We start from the raw sequence: 19,789 nt of genomic DNA, 5'->3' as shown, positions 1-19,789 counted from the left end.
ATTTTTTCTAGAGTAATTAAATGCCAATCGATTCCAGTATCCAACCTAATCTAACCACTGTGAGGGTCAAGATTTCATTCCGTAGCTATAGCTAAAGTAGCTCTTCGCCACAACCTATTCTCAGAACAGAAACGTAAGGGCGGAAGAGAAACAAACCATAAACCTAATGTTTTGTGTTAAAAGAAGAGTACAAGGAATATCGATTCGCAGGTTCTTCCGAGGTATATGTAAGGAAGGGAACTACGAAATGTAAAGAAGGGATGAAACAAAGGAAGATACTGTCTGTAACTGATCCCGGGCCGGCCTCAGGTAGATTACTACAAGTTGTCTGCGATTCCTCTTCTCTGTCAGACCTTTCTGTCAGTTCTTGTCAGTGATAAGGTAGATTGGAACCTAAAATATACACATGTATAATTTTCAACAGATGTATAATTAATAACACCTAACTTTAACGTATTCAGAGATAGGTAGAATTATTTATTTTTTGTATTTGAAAAAACTGTTATTTTTTATAAAGTTTTTTTCTTTCAAAAATTTATTATAAACCTTCATAAAAAATTAATATTCTATTATTAATGAAAGATGCAATAATCCTTTAAAAAAATTATGTTTACAAGAAAAAAAAAGATTTAAAAATTCAATTGAAATGCACAAAAAACTACGAAATGATGTTCTGAGAGTCTTATATATTTAAAACGTTCGCTATCAAGGACAGTGGTTAAATTAAATATTTGAAGAATAGAACAAAATGCTAAATCAACATACTATACAATTCATGTTTGATGTTGCTAATTTAGTAGAGACATATAACAGCAAACCAATTTAACCGATTCACAGAGAAAAACTTCATTCAAAAAATTTGTGCTGTTCTACTGCGTTGGGTTGCTGAATACACATCATACTTATACATAGTCAGACAATTTATGTTTAAATAATGATTTTAATTTTTTATTTCCATATTTTTTAAATCTTTTTTTGATAAAAATAATATTTTTATTTATAAAAATAAAATTATTATGTTTAAAAGGTCTTTAAAGTCCTTTTTTAAGTGTTGTATAACCATATTGCGAAATTACGGATCAAAAACGTACATTTGCAATCTCAAAAAGCCAATAAATTAGGGGGACAATATATGATATTGTGACATATTACTTAATATACTTACATATACTTAATTAACCGATTTTTTTTTTTATAAAATTTTTTTCTAAAGAATAAATTATCTGTAAAATATAAATATGGTTCAGACTTTTATTAAAGCATAAAATACTATATTATAGTAAAATACTACAATTCTTATATATTTTATTTCATAAATCTTACAACTACGTGTTATGAATTTGACTTTTGACTTTTTTTTTGGCAAGATTATCCCAAGTAAACCACAATGGTTCCTATTCATCTTTCTATTCTCAGTCCGCTTGTGTTCCTCAAGGTAGAATTGTTGGTCCCATCCTCTACACCGTGAATATAGCTGACATTCCTACCAATCCTAACAATATTCTCACCACGTATGCCGATGACACATGTGTGCTCACAGTTAATAACAACCCATTGATTGTATCCCAAACTCTCCAATCCCATATCACAGCCCTCGAAGAATGGTGTCGTAATTGAAGGATGAAGATTAATTCCAACAAATACGATCAAATCACCTTTACCTTTCGTCGTAAACTTACCAATTGCCCTACTATTTCATTTAATAAAGATACTCTTACCCCTGAGTATCAGGGAGATTATCGAATCAGTCGAACAGATTCGCTACCTTGGACTACATCTGAACAAATGATTAACCTGAAATTCTCACACAAGACCGAAAAGACAAGAAACTGCCCGTCGATTTCGAATATTACAGCACTTACTAGACAAACGGTCTACTTCCAACTTATTACAAAAGACTGATCTACATGACTGTAATAAGGTCAATGTGGACATATAGAGTTGAGCTTTGGGTCTCTAATAAACCTTCGAATTCCTGTCCTAACCAATGCTTACAATCCGAAATCCTTCGTAAAATCCTCAATGCTCCTTACTTTGCCAGAAATAAAATCAAACATAAATACCTTAATTTTAATCTAGCCTGAACCAGATATCACTCCTTCCATTATAAACCACTCAAACCCCCTGGTTTCTAACCTTGCATTCTCTTCCATTCCTGACAATCCTCCGAGGCGCCTGAAAAGAAGATGGCCACGGGACCTGCTAATGTAAAATACCATTACAGTGCTACCGATACGTAGTTTCTCTACATGCCTGTAACACTCCATTTTAACTAAGATCACATTTATTGAATGTGTTATATAATATACAGTTGTAAATTTCAATAAAAAAATTTTTTTTTTTAAATTGTAAAAGGTATAACAGGAATTTTAATTAGATAAGTTTGAATAGTTGCATGCAAACTAGGTACTATTAGATTTTTAAGCTAAAACTATTAAAATAAAGATTAAGATATAATTTTGGCAATGTAAATAAAAAGACATCACTTTAGTAATTTAAAAAAATACTATAAGTATAAATAGTACAAAGAAAACGTGAGCGGTAGATGGCGATACCAGTTGAAGGATTATGTAGGAGAGTGGAGAGGAGACCTAACCGCTGAGATGTGGTCTACTCGACCATACCTCATCGATGACATTCAACCAGGCGGTTAGATGGTGGAATTGCATACTATGGTCAGGAACGATAAGGCTATACCTTATCATTCCTGACCACAGTCATTATTATTTCCTAATTTCAACTTCTAAGCCATCAACTAAAGTCTGCTCATAAATACATTTGAGACTCCATTAATAGCAGACTATTGGTTCGCAAAAATCTTTTCGTAATTAACAAATCCATACAAAACTAGAGTGACTATGAATAGGATTGTGAAAACATAAAATTAACTCTTTTGTTTAAGTGTGGAAATGGCGCATTTCAGTTTTGGTAGAATATATATTTATTTCTCATAATAAAAAAAAGGTTTAAGAAAAGAAAAAATAGTTTAGTTGTAAATATTTCTTTATATCCCTTTTTCAAGAAGTAATTTGTTGAAGGGATTGGGTGTTAAACGGTAACCAGTTTCAAAGCAAAGCAGAAACCATTATTCTGGACTCACTGGGAATCCTACTTTATTATTTATATTCGTCCTTACCTAGGTATTGTCAAATCTATGAGTCGAAGAGGAAACATAAATATATTAATAACAAATGTATTCGACTACTCACAACTAATGCTGTCTCATCCTTTTTAATATTTTCTATTGGCTGACTGAACAGTATGTTTATTAGCCACTCAACGTAGTTGAGCAGCCGCTCGTGATTTTTTCGAGTTCCTCTATAGTACAAGAGTCCAAGAGGAGAAAAAGGCAGTTATCTCATCCCGATTTTGAATTACTTTAATGAAAACTATGTATAATTAATAGTCAGAATTTATGAGTCTGCCAAGTATAGGTAGGGGAAATAAAAAATGGCGGCTGTTTCAAAGGGATAAAAAATTTTTTTTTTTTATTCGGTGCTCTATATCATAAAAAGTAGGAACAACACAAGAAAACCTATGAGAGAGTCATTTAAAGAAGAGTAAATTTGCTAAAATATAAGCCCTAATAGAGTTATTTACGTTAAATACCTTTCGAGATATATCTTTTTAAAAAGCAACATTTCTTAAAAATGTTGTATGGGACGTACCGAAAGATGAGTAGTTAGTGAATTTATTTTGAAATATTTATATCTCAATATTTATAACAAAAACCATTTGACGTTAAAATTAAACCTAGTTTTATGAGCTATAAAGTAGTTTATGATGTCTATCTTCGTATGAGTAGTAGTTTTCATGAAATGTTCTAAAATAAATTGATTTATAGTTGTTCCGACAAATTTTCATTTGCCAAATTTATATTCATATGTGAATACTACAACAAATACTACCCCTACGAAGATAAGTGTCATAAACTACTTTATATTAAGTTAAATTTCCTTTATTTTAAGTGTTGTCAGACATATGTGCGTTTTTTGGATCTTGAGATATATTTTTTCAAAAATCCAACATTTTATACAAACAACTAGAAATTAGCATTTTGTGAGTTTATTTTGTCAAATATCATAAAAACTACTACGCCTACAAAGATAAACATAATTAACTATTTTGTAGTAAATTTAACTATCTTTAATATGAGGGCTGCCAGACATCTGTACGTCTAATGGTTTCTGAAATGAAGTTTCTCATAAATCAAACTTATTGTCCGAACAACTATAAATAAATTTATGTTAGCAAATATTAAAGACTACTTGACTAAACTAAATTTAAAACTACTATTCCAATAGTCCATTCAACTATCTTTAATTGGAGTGCTAATAGACATCTGTACATCACATAGTTCATGATATATAGAGTTCTCAAAATAAATTAACTAAGTACTAATCTTTCAGTAGATTTTTAATAAATTTTTCCTTTTAAAAAGCTATATCTCGAGAACTATTTGACGTTAATAGCTCTTTTAGGCCTAATATTTCAGCAAATTTACTCTTCTTTAAATAATGTTCTCTTAGATTTTCTAGTGCTGTTGATAGTTTTTAAGATATAGAGCTCGGAATGAAAAATTATGTTTATTTAAGGTTTTGAAACAGCCGCCATTTTTTATTCCCCCTACCTATACGAGGCAGACTCAATTCAATCAATCAATTTTGACTAGTAATTATACCTAGTTTTCATTAAAGTGATCAAAAATTGGGGTGTGATAACTGCTTTTTTTTCTTCCCGGCTCTTGTACTACTAGTCTTATAAAAGTCTGAAACCCAGGTTTTATTTACTATAGATTTCGGACACACAACTATTTCTCACGCGTAATTGACGATGTACAAGGCCTTAAAAGAATAATGTAAAATTACCAATGAACTCCTATGAATTTAGGAGGCTACTCCTGAAAGTGTGAAATTTAAAAGAGTATATAATTTAATAATTTCAAAAAAATAATAAATACATTATTTGTGGTAGGATAGTAGATCTGACGAAACCGAAAACGAAGAAATAAAATGCTTTATTCTTGATTTTATCGTTTTGAAAGTTAAGAAAATAAAATTAGCTATAATCATGAAGAAATATAATATATGTAATTACGGTAGGATAAATAAACGTATGTACTAGAATATAGAAACAATTCAAAAGTAGAAATATTCTATAAAATATGTTTAAACATTTTGGAATATATTGCTATTCCAAGTTTTAATTTTTTTTTTGGTTTATTTTTTTTAAATTTATTATTATTTTTTTTTTACAGAGATCGAAGTCGTTTCAAGAATTTCCTTTGGTCCAACCAGAGAATAATGTACAAAGGTAACATGAAATGGAATAACCAACAGCCTCATCAAATTTGGTATTCTATGCAAAGGATAGGAGTAATGAGAACGTCCGGTATCTCGCAGTAGTTAGCATGATAATCGTCGCTGACAAAAGCATTTTAATTTGGCAACTTACTAATATTTTATCATAGTAACAGGATCTGAGGATACGGTTAGAATGCATGTAGTGAGGAAAAGCTACAGGAAATATCTACAACGAAAGATCATATCTATAATCAATTTCGTTTATCTCCTTTATCAGCGAAAAATAAAAATTTTCCATTTCAACGATATCTTATCATCAAAACAACAATTTTTTTTACTATGGAAAAGTAATTTTATAAGGGAATCTTTTATCAGAGATGAAAATGTTATTATAAATGTTTTTTAGACCATAAGAATTACAAAAAAAGTACATTAAACTTTTCCTCCATAACGAATAATAGTCTATAAATTATTACAAAAGTTAGGATTAAAATGAGATTAAGAAACTCGCTCAACACCACTGTATATTTTTACTTTAAAATTACAATGCGAGGTAAATAATTATTATTTTTCTTATGACAGTATATACTTCCTTTTATCCTAATGGAAAAAAAATTAAGACATTTTTATTTAAATTAAGAAAAGAGCATTTTTTTCCTTCAATTTTTCAGTACCCTGAGGTTTACTGTAATAAAATCGTCGGTGACTTACTCGCTGACTTATTGATCAATAACTTATAATAGTCAATAATTAGTTAGTGATAATAATAATGAGTCATATTATATTGATAAATTAGAAACGACACTGGCATTTCATGAAAATAATGACATAAGGCTGAAATCATTATTCGCCGATGTCCTTATGCTTTAAATGTTGTATTGTACATCTACAGCAAAAGAAAACCCCAAAAAATATTTTTAAAACTATAATAAACCATTTTTTTCTAATAACTCGAACACTATAAATTCCCTATAAGACTAAAGCTGATCATACAAAAGACAGATAAATTTCCTAAAACAAAATCTCAACATCAGAGGGCAAAGTGCAGTGATTGTGTTCAAAAAACATATTAGGTGTTTTCGGGACATTAATTTAGAGAATTTGATATGGGTTCCATAAAAATAAGATTTTGCCACAATTATTCACCCAGATTTTTTTCTTTATAAATTTTAGTTGCTGACAGAAGCCAAAAGCCTGCAACAAAAATTAAGGGATAAAATCTGTCAACCTTTACAACAGATGATGTTTATAATTTAATTTTTTTTTTATGTAAGATTTTAGGATCTCGGATTAAAAAACAATTTACATTTATTTCAAACAAAAAACAATTCTCCTTTATTTTCATAAAGAACCGAGATGTAGGAAAATTAATCTGCCACTATCTTGAAATTATAGGCAGACGGTAAAAATTATTATTTTTTTCATCATTGATGAGTGAGTGAGATATGTAACATGAGAAAAAACCTTTCAGAAATAAAATATAATTTTTTATTAATATAGTTGTTTGAGAGTGGTTTAGTTTCTTTTTAAAACAATTTTGATCTCTTTTCTCTCAACTTTATTCTTTTTTAACATCCGACGTTTCGACCTCTCAGGTCATTCTCAAGGATTCCTACAAACAGCTCCTTTTAATTACTTTTATAACAAAGTATGTAAGTGAAGGAAATTTGTTAAACAGTATGTAAGTGAAGGAAATTTGTTATAAAAGTAATTAAAAGGAGCTGTTTGTAGGAATCCTTGAGAATGACCTGAGAGGTCGAAACGTCGGATGTTAAAAAAGAATAAAGTTGAGAGAAAAGAGATCAAAATTGTTTTAAAAAGGAAATAAAATATAATGTTCGTTTGATCCTTAAATCAAAGGAGAAAATATTACGTTTCAATAATTGTTTAAAGTTCAGTTTAGCACATGGAATATTTAATTTTCCAACTCCAATTTATCTCCTATCCTTTTCAGAAACAGATTCGTAATTATAAGTTTGAAAATTGAGAATAAGCAGCTTCAAAAGGCCCACCATCAAAACGAAATTACATTTGGGAAAATGAAGCTGTCACTAGGGTAGTTAACGGCTTATCGGTGACTTGCAATCGGCCTGATGGGATTTCCTTCCCGATGGAAATCCTAAGGAATTTCCCGGGGCCAAATAACAGCGTTCTGCAGGGCGCTCTCACAACTCACTCCCCCTCCCCTGACGTTTTTCCAGAAGAGTGATAGCTTGTTCTCAGCCCTTCTTGCTCTGGAACAGGTGTTCATGAGCAGAGGGGGAAAGAGAATTATCTGCTACGAAAGGCTGAATATTTAGCAAACTGTTTCAAAATGACAAATTTCAACTAATTCAACATAATTATGAACCCTTAAACGTTTATATATTTATCAATACGACATGTACGAGATGTTCTATTACAGGTTCCGTTATATGTGTAGTTATCTATATAATTCTGTAGTAATCTAAATACTATGGTATTGACTGTTCATATGCACTTCATAGTGCGTATGAACAAACTTTCTAATTAAGGCCAAGCGTTAATTCACTTTAGAATGCTGGTTAGGTTCTTAAGAGTGGACTGTATGACAAAATTAATTTAAAAGAAAATTGATATAAATTTATTGAAAAAAAAATTGAATAATTTACAATAACCGGAAGAAAACATTTCTGGTTACAGTAGGTTTATGAATATTGACTCGGGGTTTATCGGAATTGTAGCTAATGACGGAAATGATGAATGAAAAGATATTGAATGAGAACTTACTCCCTTGGGTCTTTCTTCTCCTCATCCGCAGCCCTCTCCTCTATTGCTGGGGAGTCACTTCAGTGAAAATAAAGAAAATAATTATTCCAGATAAATAGCTTTCCCATGCCTGCTATCTTCTTTTCTCCAAAAAAGGTCGCTAGGAGAGGCAAGGTTTAACTATTGGCCACAAGGCCCTAGGGGCCTGTTATTCCAACCCCTCACCAAAGCGGGAGTGTCCATATTCATTTTTCAAGACCACTGAGAAATAAATTTTGACTGCCACAGGTCAGAATCGAACCCACAACGTTCTGAACTGACCTCTTTGGAACCTTCAACCCAACGCACACGGCCGTCGGGTGTCTTAACTCAATAGTTGCTGTTATTTTATTTGAGAAATAGGTGTATCTGGGAACATACTTCCACTGTTTTAGGAAACTGTACATACGTATAGAGTACACGAAAAAATATTTGGGATATAACAAAATTGATATAAAATCTAGTTTAGTATATTGGTAGCAATCGGCACAATCCTTGAAAATGTCATCAAAATACTAGTGATAACATTAGTAAATGTCTTGCATGTCTTGCAACTTCACTACAGAGGTACTAAGAAAACAAATTGCATCGAAGTCAAAAAATGCCAGTGTAAAATCTCAGCCAAAATAGTTTCCTCTTCCTGTATGCTTCTCTACCTTCAGTATCAAGGAAGAAAAATAAATGTTTCTAGTTGTTAAGAGTAGAAACGAACAGTGTGTAAACCGTCGACTGACAGTAGGGAACTAGTGCAACTAAACTCTAGATTATAGACAGAGAGTGACGTTGGAGCCAAATATTTATTCAATTGCTGTTTTCAGTTATTTACACTCATTGAATTACAATTCGGTTGATTTGAACATGATTTTTAACTCAAGGCCATTCAGAAACATTAAGAAGAATCTTATCAAGATAATAATTTATTGTAGGAAGATAGACCGGGTGGCGGTCATCAAAGGTATCAAAATAGTTGAAGAAAACTATTTATTACTAACCAGTTTCGCCCCACTTTGTAGGGCTTTTTAAGAGCTATCAAAATCAAAATCGCTGACCTGTTTTACAACCCTCATCACCAGGTCACCTGAATTCCAGCTCTCAAATTATCACTTCTTAAGGTTTTTTATTTATAATATTTTTATTTATTTTGATACCTTCATTGATCGCACCCGGACTATCTTCCAACAATCTTCAACAGACTTCATACGGTCAACTTATTCCAATAATAAATAATTAAAATTAATATTGATAGAATATTCTAGATATTATTTAAAATACCATTCATATTAATTGAACATTTATGATGATAGAATATTCTAGATATTATCTAAAATACCATCAATATTAATTGAACATTCATGATGATAGAATATTATTTAAATACTATTAATATTAAAGTAATTATTATTATTATTAATAAATTATTTATTCAACTCATAATTTTGGTTATTAATAAGTTGTTTCTTATACACAAACACACTTTTTTACAATTTCAAAATAATGATATTTTTACAGAAACCAGACTGTTGTTTTTATTTCTTTATTTTTTAATGTTGAAAAATATCCCGTATGTTTGATGTTATATTTGTGACAGTCAATTTTCTAATTTTAAAAACAGAAATAATAATTTTGTCACCGTCTCTAGGGGTTTTTGACGATTCATAAAATCAACCCCTGAAGATGGGCGACCAGTCCAAAATATATGAAAAAATATTTTACTAATATAAAACAAATAACAAACAAAAGGTAATAAACCATCCAGAAAGAGAAAAAACAACTGAAAATATAATAAATTTCCTTTGAATAAGAAAACTACTTAATAAAATAAATTAAGTATTCTTTAAATTACTCAAAAATTGTTTTTGGTTTTTATGAGATTCGAGTTCAATTTTTTTTTTATTCCACATCTGATTGTTTTTAATGTGTAGAATGATTTTTCTTATATATTATATTGCTCCAAAAATTGTTTTTTTTTCTGTTACCACTAAGCTAATGTTTAAAAAAAATTCCTGCAATTAGGTGAAAAGGATATAGTCGTTAAGAAGTAATAACCTTATTAGAAGACCCTTAAGTCTTGGCACGCAACAGCGTTCAACTTACATAATGCCAATCTTATGTAAGAGCTCAGGAGTAATTTGTGTCATTAAACAATTTTAATGACAAGAGGAGATTTATTATTGTGATATTATATTGTGATTATATACCGGCCGACTAATAGGCTCTCGTATTAAAATGATTTGTAGACTGCGTATTTTTATCACTATAAAATCTACATTCCCTATGTCTGTTTCATATTACAAATCCATTACATTTTTGAAATAATACAAGAGTTGTAAAGAGTTATTTCGATGCGATTACGTTAAATAATTACAGAACATTGCTGCTATCCCCTGTTAGATATGAATTTGTAATCCATTCAAAAATATATATTATCATATAACATGTGTACTTGGAAGAAGGTAGCTCATTGTAAGGCACTGTGCTATTAGCTTCAAGGACACAGGTTCGAATTCGGGTGCAGTAGACAATTGTTTTTTGTTTCACTGTAGCCGTGAGACACCTGTGGTATCAACCCAGCCTCATAAAGTGAGGGTACCCACTGAGCGATTTGGTTGCAGTAAAATATTTTTAATTTGAAATATTGTAATTATATTCGATATTATTGTTTATAATATGTTACTCAAGATATTAGTGAAATATTTAAAAAAAAGAAATCGCACCTGTACAGAGATAAAGTTTTTTGGATTGTGAATTTTAAATTTATCAGTTTTTAGTTTTTTATTATGACACTTTATGAATGTCTCAATGATGATATTGAGTGTTATTTGGTATCTCTTATTCATAATACCATTTTAGTATTTATACAGGTATGATTCCTCAGGTACCCTTAAATGCTTCAAGAGATATTAACTAATATACTCAAGGATATTGGTTTGATGGCTAGAAAAGAGAGAGATTCTGACAGTATCCTTTCATAAGTTTACACAAAAATGTGTTATTTATCATAAACTCTCGTATCCATGAATAATACGAAAAAATATGTTTTTACATCGGTTTAAATAATGGAAAAATATGAATACAATAAAAAAATAAAAGTTTAAAAATTGTTTTAAATATTGTAGTTTTTCTACCTCAACTTATTTACTTACTAAACATAATAACCTTGTTTTTTTTTATCACATCAACTAATGAAAAGGTAGGTAACATAATAATAAGTACATTAATAATAAGTTCAGTCTGATTACTTTTTAAGATTTTTTTTCTTAGCCATTTGTATTCTTCTTGTTATCTCTTCTTTTTTTTCTATGGGAAAACTCTTTTTACAACATATCTGCATTAAGCAGGCCTCATTAACATCAATTCATGGTTACTTGAATTAAATTTTGGACATCTTTTAATTAATTATTAGGTGGTGGGGTTCAACTTCTTTTTGTTTTTGACTTACACTATACCTAACCTAAAATGTAATCATCACTCAGCTTTGCCATCTTTAAGGTAGCACAGGTGTCAGTTGACTAAAATAGGGATTTCTTAGCGTTTCCAAAAAAATAATCACGTCTAAAAATTAAGAAATTCCTTATTTTAGGAATTGCCCACGCGGAGCCGGGTTTTTTAAGTATCATTTTAAAGTCTCTGTTACGATTTTAGAAATATAAAAATTTGAAAAGATTGTAACCGATTTTCTGTAGGTTTGGCCAGATTGGAGAAACGTGGTAAGCCATATAATAAAATTGGGCGAAATATGCATTTATAAATTATTAACTTTATGCGTAACGAAAAGTTTGATGCTGATAGCAAATGATTTAGCGGATAAGATTTCAGTTTCACTGATTTTATTTTCGTATGGATCTGCGCCGAAAATCTTAAATTAAAGTAAAACCCAAGTAGGTCCGATTCTCGATTAATGTTATTTATTTTAAAGTGTAATGACAGTTGTTTCCCCTGATGAAACAAAAATACAATACCCATCGTTTAATCAGTACATGCATCTTTATCGAATTTTTTCAGTCCCTTTACTATTTTTTGGCAAGCAATTACCTACTGTATACTGCCTTAATTGTATATATACTATTTCTTGAGACAGCGATATCATCAGTGAACGCCGTCTCTGTGGCGTTCTGGTATTTGATTCTAACAATTTTGCCAGTATATACGGAACAAAAGACTGAAAATAGAACTGTGCCTTGCGGAACCCCACGCGTGAATCGAAACAAAAGCTGTTCGGAAACCTCATCCGTCAAATTTCAGTCATTTAAAAATAATTGGATAACTTAATTTAACTGTTCAGGGCACTGTAGATCGATCAGTCGTTAGCAAAGTAGTTTGTGTTCCACGATGAAGTAGCTCCAAATGCTTTGGAACAGTAAATGGATATAATACCACAGATGCTTTGTTTCTGTTTAGGATACTTGTAACCTAGTTTTGTAAACTGACTAAAGGATGTTCTGTTCTTAATTGAGCCTGAAATCCAGGTTGTCCTGGTTGAATTACTTCATTCTAAGAGCAGGACTATTTTTTTCAAAAATTTTTCCCATGTGGAGTAACAAGCTGAAAAAAATGGTAGAGGGACGGCTCGTTCCCAGTCTTCACTGGATTCAGAAGAGGAAATAATGTAGCATGCTTCCCTGGCGCAGGAAAATACCCCAAACTCAAACACCAATTAAACAAATTTACTCTAATTTGATTTGTTATTCCTCGCAATTAGGGTGGTTGGACTTAATGTACTTTCAACCTTTATTTTACATAAGTATTTATCTGAAAAATTATTTAAAAACTACTAGAGAGATAAATTGGTCACAGGAAAAAATGTTGTTGAAGTATCTGTAGAGGAAAAAGTCCAAAGGAGAAAAGAAATTCGATAAAGACTAGATTAAAGAAATAGAACTAGATCCGAATTTCATTTCCTGGGGAGGAAATGTTAGGAAAAGAGGTGGAAGGGAAGTCAAAGAGACTCCAAAGCAAACGAGAAAAAGAATTAAACATGAATACGCATGCCTGAAGAAAACAGATCTTACGTTCTCTATCTTCCTCATCCCTAGTTAGGAGCCTGCTGAACAACCCAACCAGTCAACACAGGAGGTGCTTTTTACCACTTTAAAGGATGACCGGAGTTTGACCAACTCTGTTTGTGAGCGGAGGGTTAAACCAACACTATTATTTTAATTATATTTAATATAAATATAATTTAATGTATTGTTGATAAAATGGAATTGCAGGGAAAAAAGTTTAGAGCGGCGTACTAAAAATATAGAAAATAATAAAAACAAGAGATAAGTACAAGTTAGATATTATTTTTGATGTTTGTCTAATAATAATAGTTCTTATTTAAGTATAATAATACAAGCTGCCATTAATATCAATATATAACTATTAGCGCTCTTATTATTCATTTATACTAAATATAAAGACAAAAGTGAAGAAAATATAAGAAAAAAAAATTAAACTATAAAAATAATTCTAACAAAAAACTATAATATGATAAAACTACAAATATGAAACCTTTAAATAAAAGCGAATTGATAAAATATTAACAAAATAATAACTAAAAATAAAAGATAAAGGTGAGCCCCAACATCAGAATATTTTCGAGATAACAGTTTTCCAAAAATACCTGCTGACCAAATACTCATGCAATTAAGTGAGCACATACGTACGCAGTAAAGTTATTATAATAAGTATACATAGAAATTAATACATCGTTAAAGCATAGTTATTTAAGAAATTAATACTGAATAAATACAACCTAATACAAGATGTCCTCATATTTTTTTTTAATTATTTATTTATTGTAATTTACAACTGTACAAAATAATACAATAGGTAAATATGTAGTTAGTTTTATATACACTTGAAAATCTTGGGAAGGAACCACCCATTGGTGGTACTTCAAACATTAATTTAAACTAGAAGGTCCCGTGGCCATCTTCTTTTCAGACGCCTCGGAGGATTATCAGGGATTGTTAAGGATGAAAGATTAAGAATTAATGGGTTAGGATGGTTAAGAAGTTTGGAATAAAAAGACGCATATCTGTTTTGGGTCAAATCTGCAACGAATGGGAACATAAAAAAAAATTAGGTTACAAGAATATAAAGGTAGATTAAAATGTTCAAAAGAATTATTAATGAAGTTTTTTTTTGTTTTTTTTAATAGCGATAACAATGAATATTTAATAGCAGATCACTGGTAGCAGTCACGTGGAGTTGAGTTCTCATCACACAATTATCATTAAAAGTGTTTTGATCAATTCATTTGGTATTTATTTCAGTTTCTCGGCTTATAATAAAGGTGTCTCATTTAAGGTAAATTAAACGTTATTTAAAAATTTAATTATTTGAACACGGTGATCTACAGTTGATGAGGCATTTTCCAACATTCATTTTTAACACCCTTGTCCTTCAGACTAAACCTAGTTGATATCTTCGAGGGTCAACTGTTTTTTCTATTCTGGTTGGAGAGCAAGTCACATAACGTAGTGTAATTTTTAATCACTCATATTCTTTTGCGCTTAGTGTAATCTCGGATCTATAAGACCGATACTAAATATTTAATCACTTATATGTAATTATAAATTACTTGTATTCTTCTGCGCTCAATATCTACCAATAAGATCGAGATTAAAAATAAATTACTTAATAAAAAAACCTTAGCATTAACTCTTCCACAGTGTGGTGAAATTACGGATTTTAGTCCGAAAAAATGTCTAGTTTTTTAATGCTCTGAAATATTTCGGCCTCAAATAAAAAATATAAAAACATGTTTTATATGTACCTTATTAGTAATTTTTCCGTGTATGATAGATTTTAAAACACGGGTTACATAACCCGACGTCACCACCTGAGCGGTGGTATCTTGTTTCCTTCCTCACGCGAAGTCTATGCGGTTGGAGCTTATTGGCAGTTGGCGGAATAATATGAATAAAATATCTTTCGGTCAATTGGAACTATGTCGGAGTAGAGGAAGGTTTACCGCCTTTGCTCGGTCTTGGTACTTCCTTGCATTTTTCTATTAGTTCATCTATCAGTTTAAGTTTTTTTTTTTATTTAATGTGATTTACAACTGTACAAATAATAAATACAATAAGTAAATATGTTTTATGTTTCATATACACTTGAAAATCTTGGGAAGTACCACCCATTGGTGGTACTTCAAACATTAATTTAAATTAGGTCCCGTGGCCATCTTTTTTTCAGACGCCTCGAAGGATTATCAGGGATTGTTAAGGTTGAATGATTAAGAATTAATGGGTTAGGATGGTTAAGGAGTTTGGAATAAAAAGACGCATATCTGTTTTGGGTCAAATCTGCAACGAATGGGATGTTAAGGTCTTTGTGAATGAGTTTATTTGTGACGTAATAAGGAGCATAAAGGATTTTACGTAGGATTTTGGATTGTAACGATTGGATGCAGGAAGAATTTGATGGTTTGATGGAGCCCCAGATCTCAATTCCATATGTCCAAATTGGTCTGATTATTGTAGTGTATACTAATTTTTTGTAGTGAATGGGAAGTTTAAAGCGTTTGTGAAGTAAGTGTTGTAGCAATCGAAATCTACGTACAGTTTCTTGTCGTTTCAGTCTTGTGTGTCGATTCCAAGTAAGTCTCTTGTCAAGATGGAGTCCTAAGTATCGAATCTGTTCAACAGGCGTTAGTGGAGTATTTAGAAAGGATACTGTAGGACAGGAGGGTAGAGGTTTACGATGGTGAGTAAAGGTGATCTGATGGGATTTCAGTCTTCAGGGACTCCAGTTTTGTCACCATTCTTCAATAGATGTTATGTGTGTCTGTAGTGTTTGTGATGCATTAGTTGGGTCGTTGTTTACAGACAGTATACATGTGTCATCAGCGTATGTTGTTAGGACTGTGTTAGGGTGGGTTGGAGTGTCAGCTGTATAAATCGTATAAATAATGGGACCTAAGATACTACCTTGAGGAATACCGGCGGACTGAGAAAAGAGAGATGAGTAGGCTAGGTTATGATTTACTTTAAAGGTTCTATCAGTGAGGTAGGAGCGGATTATAAGGAAATATGTTGGAGGTTTGAACCCCTACCCGTGCATGGCACGAGATAAGGTGAATAGTACATGACGTCTGCCCGTGACTGTCACAGGATAAACCATTTGGTATATCACGCTCTGCCCGTAAGCGTCCCGGGATTCACAGTCAATGGAGTAATGAAAGTATAAAAATTAGTATCTTAACATTATTTAGGTCGTTATTTTCATATTATAGACACAGAATAAGAATGAAGATGTTTAGTCATTTTTACCCTTTTCATCAATTTCCATATAGAAATATATAAAATACATCAAAATAAAATATAGGTGTGCGAAGGAAGTTACGTTAATGTGTAATCAAAAGTTGCTACCGGAATTCGGTAAAAGTCGTACTTCGTGATTTTTACTTCAATCCCAAGATTTCCTAGAATAGATATTGCATAATGAATAAATATGTTTGTAAATAGAATTTGATAAAATTGATCATCTCACAATCCCCTTAAATTTCATCAAAACCGAATCAAAGGTAGTACCTGTGATTCTCGATCAATAATTTAACTGCAGACAGGAAATTTAACTGACAAGGAACCGAATTTGTTCCTGACGCCAAGAACATAAAACGCGATTAGAAAATTTAAATTCTAAGAAATCGAATTAATACTTGATTGCTACTTAGCCAATTAATTGTCTGTTTGATCACCTTTCTTGAAAATTTCAACGAGAAATAAGATTTAATAACATTTTATACATTATTAAGGTTTTTATATATTAGGAATTTTGTAAGCGTTATAATAGGCAATTAAAAAAAGAACTATCTTTTGTAGTATTAAATAAACAATAGAGAACCGGCTAGGTTATTATTATCTGCATTGTTATTGTATTTGATCACGCCTGTACACATATTGTGCTGATATTAGTTTGCCCATACTCATATAGAAATGAAGTGGAATATTTGAATCAATATTATGTTTTGTATTCTTTCCTATCATTAAAATAAGGTTTCGTATTATTAATTCATTTCTATCAAGTAAGTGTATTTTGTGACTAGTCCATTCGTTTTCCGAATAAATCCGAATAAATTTCGGATATTATACACTTAATTAGATGCTCTTGGCTATCTATAAAATTTAATATCAACCTTAATAAAATCATGCGTACAGCTAGTAGTTATATTAACATTATAATTACTTTTTTTTTTATCAATAACAGGAAAAAAAAATTTGGAATGTCTATCGAAAAACATAAATATTTTCATTATTATTATTAAATTGTTGAGGTCAAAAAACTACCAAGATAAATATAATCTATTCTATACTTTTCATTGTACAACGTTCCGGGAAAATTGTCTCATATTCATGCACCATTACAATCTATATATTGTCATACTTTCCATTTCCCTATTGAAACCATGTTATCCATATATCATAGTTTGATTAACATATCTCAGAGATCAATGCAAATGTCTATTAGCACTCAAATTAAAGCTAGTTCAACTAACACAAACAAACTAGTTCAATGTAGTATAAAGTAATTTCTAACGTTTATCGTTCTTATAATATGTGTCAAAATAAATTTACAAAATGTTGAGTTTTGATCTTAAAAAAAAATTATTAATAATAATATATATTTAAAAAGCCCCCTGAAATTGAAAACGGCATGAAACCATCCACTCCTGCCCTCTATGGTTCACTTACTTATCTGACTCTTGAAACAGATAATTATAGCGAGTAGGTTGGTCGAAGTACGACATGTCACACTCTCTCAAGTGAAGATCATAACACAAAAAAAAGCAATCCTACCCCGCAGGACCCGCCTCGCTAAGACTTTTAAATGTATACGAACGTTATTTTCATGGCATCGTCCGTGATTAGCTTTATTGTTTTTCCAATTTTGTGTCGTCGATACAAAGGACAGAAGTTCGCATCAGATACAAAGAGAATGAGAAAGAATTAAAGGTGCTAAAACCTGTTATTTGTCAACAGAGGTGAACGTAAAAAGTCAATAAATTTTTATTAAAATTAATTTCAGGCATTGAGCATAAAGGTGTCGAGGTCATTAGAAAGAAAACAAACTTTTAGACACTTTATTCAATTTAACAAAGCAATCTAATCAAACACTTGAGACGCATTAAAAAAATAAAATCTTCCAAGTTCTATTGTTTATGCTCGTATTAAAGTTATCAAGTAAAAATATTTAAAATCAGTTAAAATCAGGACAGTTTCAAGTTTTTAAACATTTTTCTAGGCCTTGTTACTAAGATAATTATTTATAATAAAAATTGAATTGTGAGTGCATTAAAATTTCACCCCAAATTAATATTTCATAAACGTTTTAATACGTAATAAACAAAACATCATAAATTATAATAGTTTATTAATGAATTTTAAAAACATCACTATTTTTAATGAGTTAATCAAAAATATTATTTATATATTTATATATATTTGCTTATTAGTGTATTTTATTTTCCCCAATCAATCATTTAAATCTTCACAACAATTAGTTATGAATTAATTTTTAAGCAATTTTCCTTTTTAAAATTTGATATTAAGACAACTATTACACAACAGGTTATAATTTAATTCAAATTAGAGCTGAAATATAATAAAGAATAAAAGAAAAATTCCGATTCGGATACAATAAATAATTTGGCATTTTTCCCTAATATATTTTCTTTTATTTATTAAAAATTAAATTTGTACCAATTATTTTAGTTTAAGTTATTTAACACAAATATAGGTATGTGTACATTTTTATGTAACTTAACATGCTTGATAATACAATTTGTATTTTCTGTTAACATTTTATTGCGAAAATAAAAAACTCAATTAATCAAATTTACACAAACTTTTACTCTGGATAATTTTAAAATAATGGCACTTGTCCCTAGATAACTTTAAGGCGAGTATATTAGCTTTGCGTTGTTGATAATTTATAAAGTATTTTTTTTTATAATTATAATTTTTAAATTACAAATTGTGAATATATATTTATTTATTTTTATTTCTACCAACAATTATTGTGAAATATATAAAATATTAGAGTTTAACATTATGTTAATGTCAATAACAGTTATTTATAGTACCTATATTTTGATTGTTGAATATGCTCCACGAAAGTCTTTTAGTCCAAAAATTGATTAACAGCGAAACAATGAGAAAATCAATTTTCTTCTATCTATGTTACATCTGGAGCCCAAGCGAATAAGTAATTAGGTCGGGAATTAAAACTTTTAAAAAAGCTCTTTTAAATATTAGTCAATGTGAGACTTGATAGAAATCTTGTTTTTTAACAGCGATATCATTTTATCTATTTATACGCGATGGACTAACCAACACATTTATCTGGACCAGAGTTATTTTCACCAACTGTCGAGTATTTTACTTTATCACAGAAAGTACAGCTATATTAAATGAACATTTTAACCATTTAATAAAGTTATTCAATTTTGTCAAAATTTTCTCCTCCAGTATTTTAAAAACAAATGATGTGATTTGAAATTCCATCTTCTCAAAGTTTCAGTGCTTTCAGCAAAAATAATAGATATATTTTTTAACTATACTTCTAATTTATCATGGATATAGAAAATAAAAATATTTAATACGGGTATAACAATTGGAGGAGAAGAACTAACAGTGAACTGAGTAATTTATAAAAATATTAGTTCATTTAATTATTTTATATAATTTCTACTAGATCCACTACACTAGCTAAAAACAAGATATTTTATA

General features: G+C 30.2%; 1 long non-coding RNA gene across 2 annotated transcripts in view; it reads right to left on the bottom strand.

Moving 5' to 3' along the window:
- Nucleotides 1-19,789, bottom strand: part of LOC136795262 (uncharacterized) — a 605,676-nt gene that overhangs the window by 12,267 nt on the left and 573,620 nt on the right. The gene's annotated exons all lie outside the window — the stretch shown is intronic.

This window comes from Halyomorpha halys, unplaced genomic scaffold (genome assembly GCF_000696795.3).
Source record: "Halyomorpha halys isolate HHAL.00 unplaced genomic scaffold, Hhal_1.1 Scaffold167.1, whole genome shotgun sequence".
Lineage (NCBI taxonomy): Eukaryota > Metazoa > Arthropoda > Insecta > Hemiptera > Pentatomidae > Halyomorpha > Halyomorpha halys.
The sequence above is the reverse complement of the archived record's forward strand: the minus strand, read 5'-3'. Positions and strand labels throughout refer to the sequence as shown.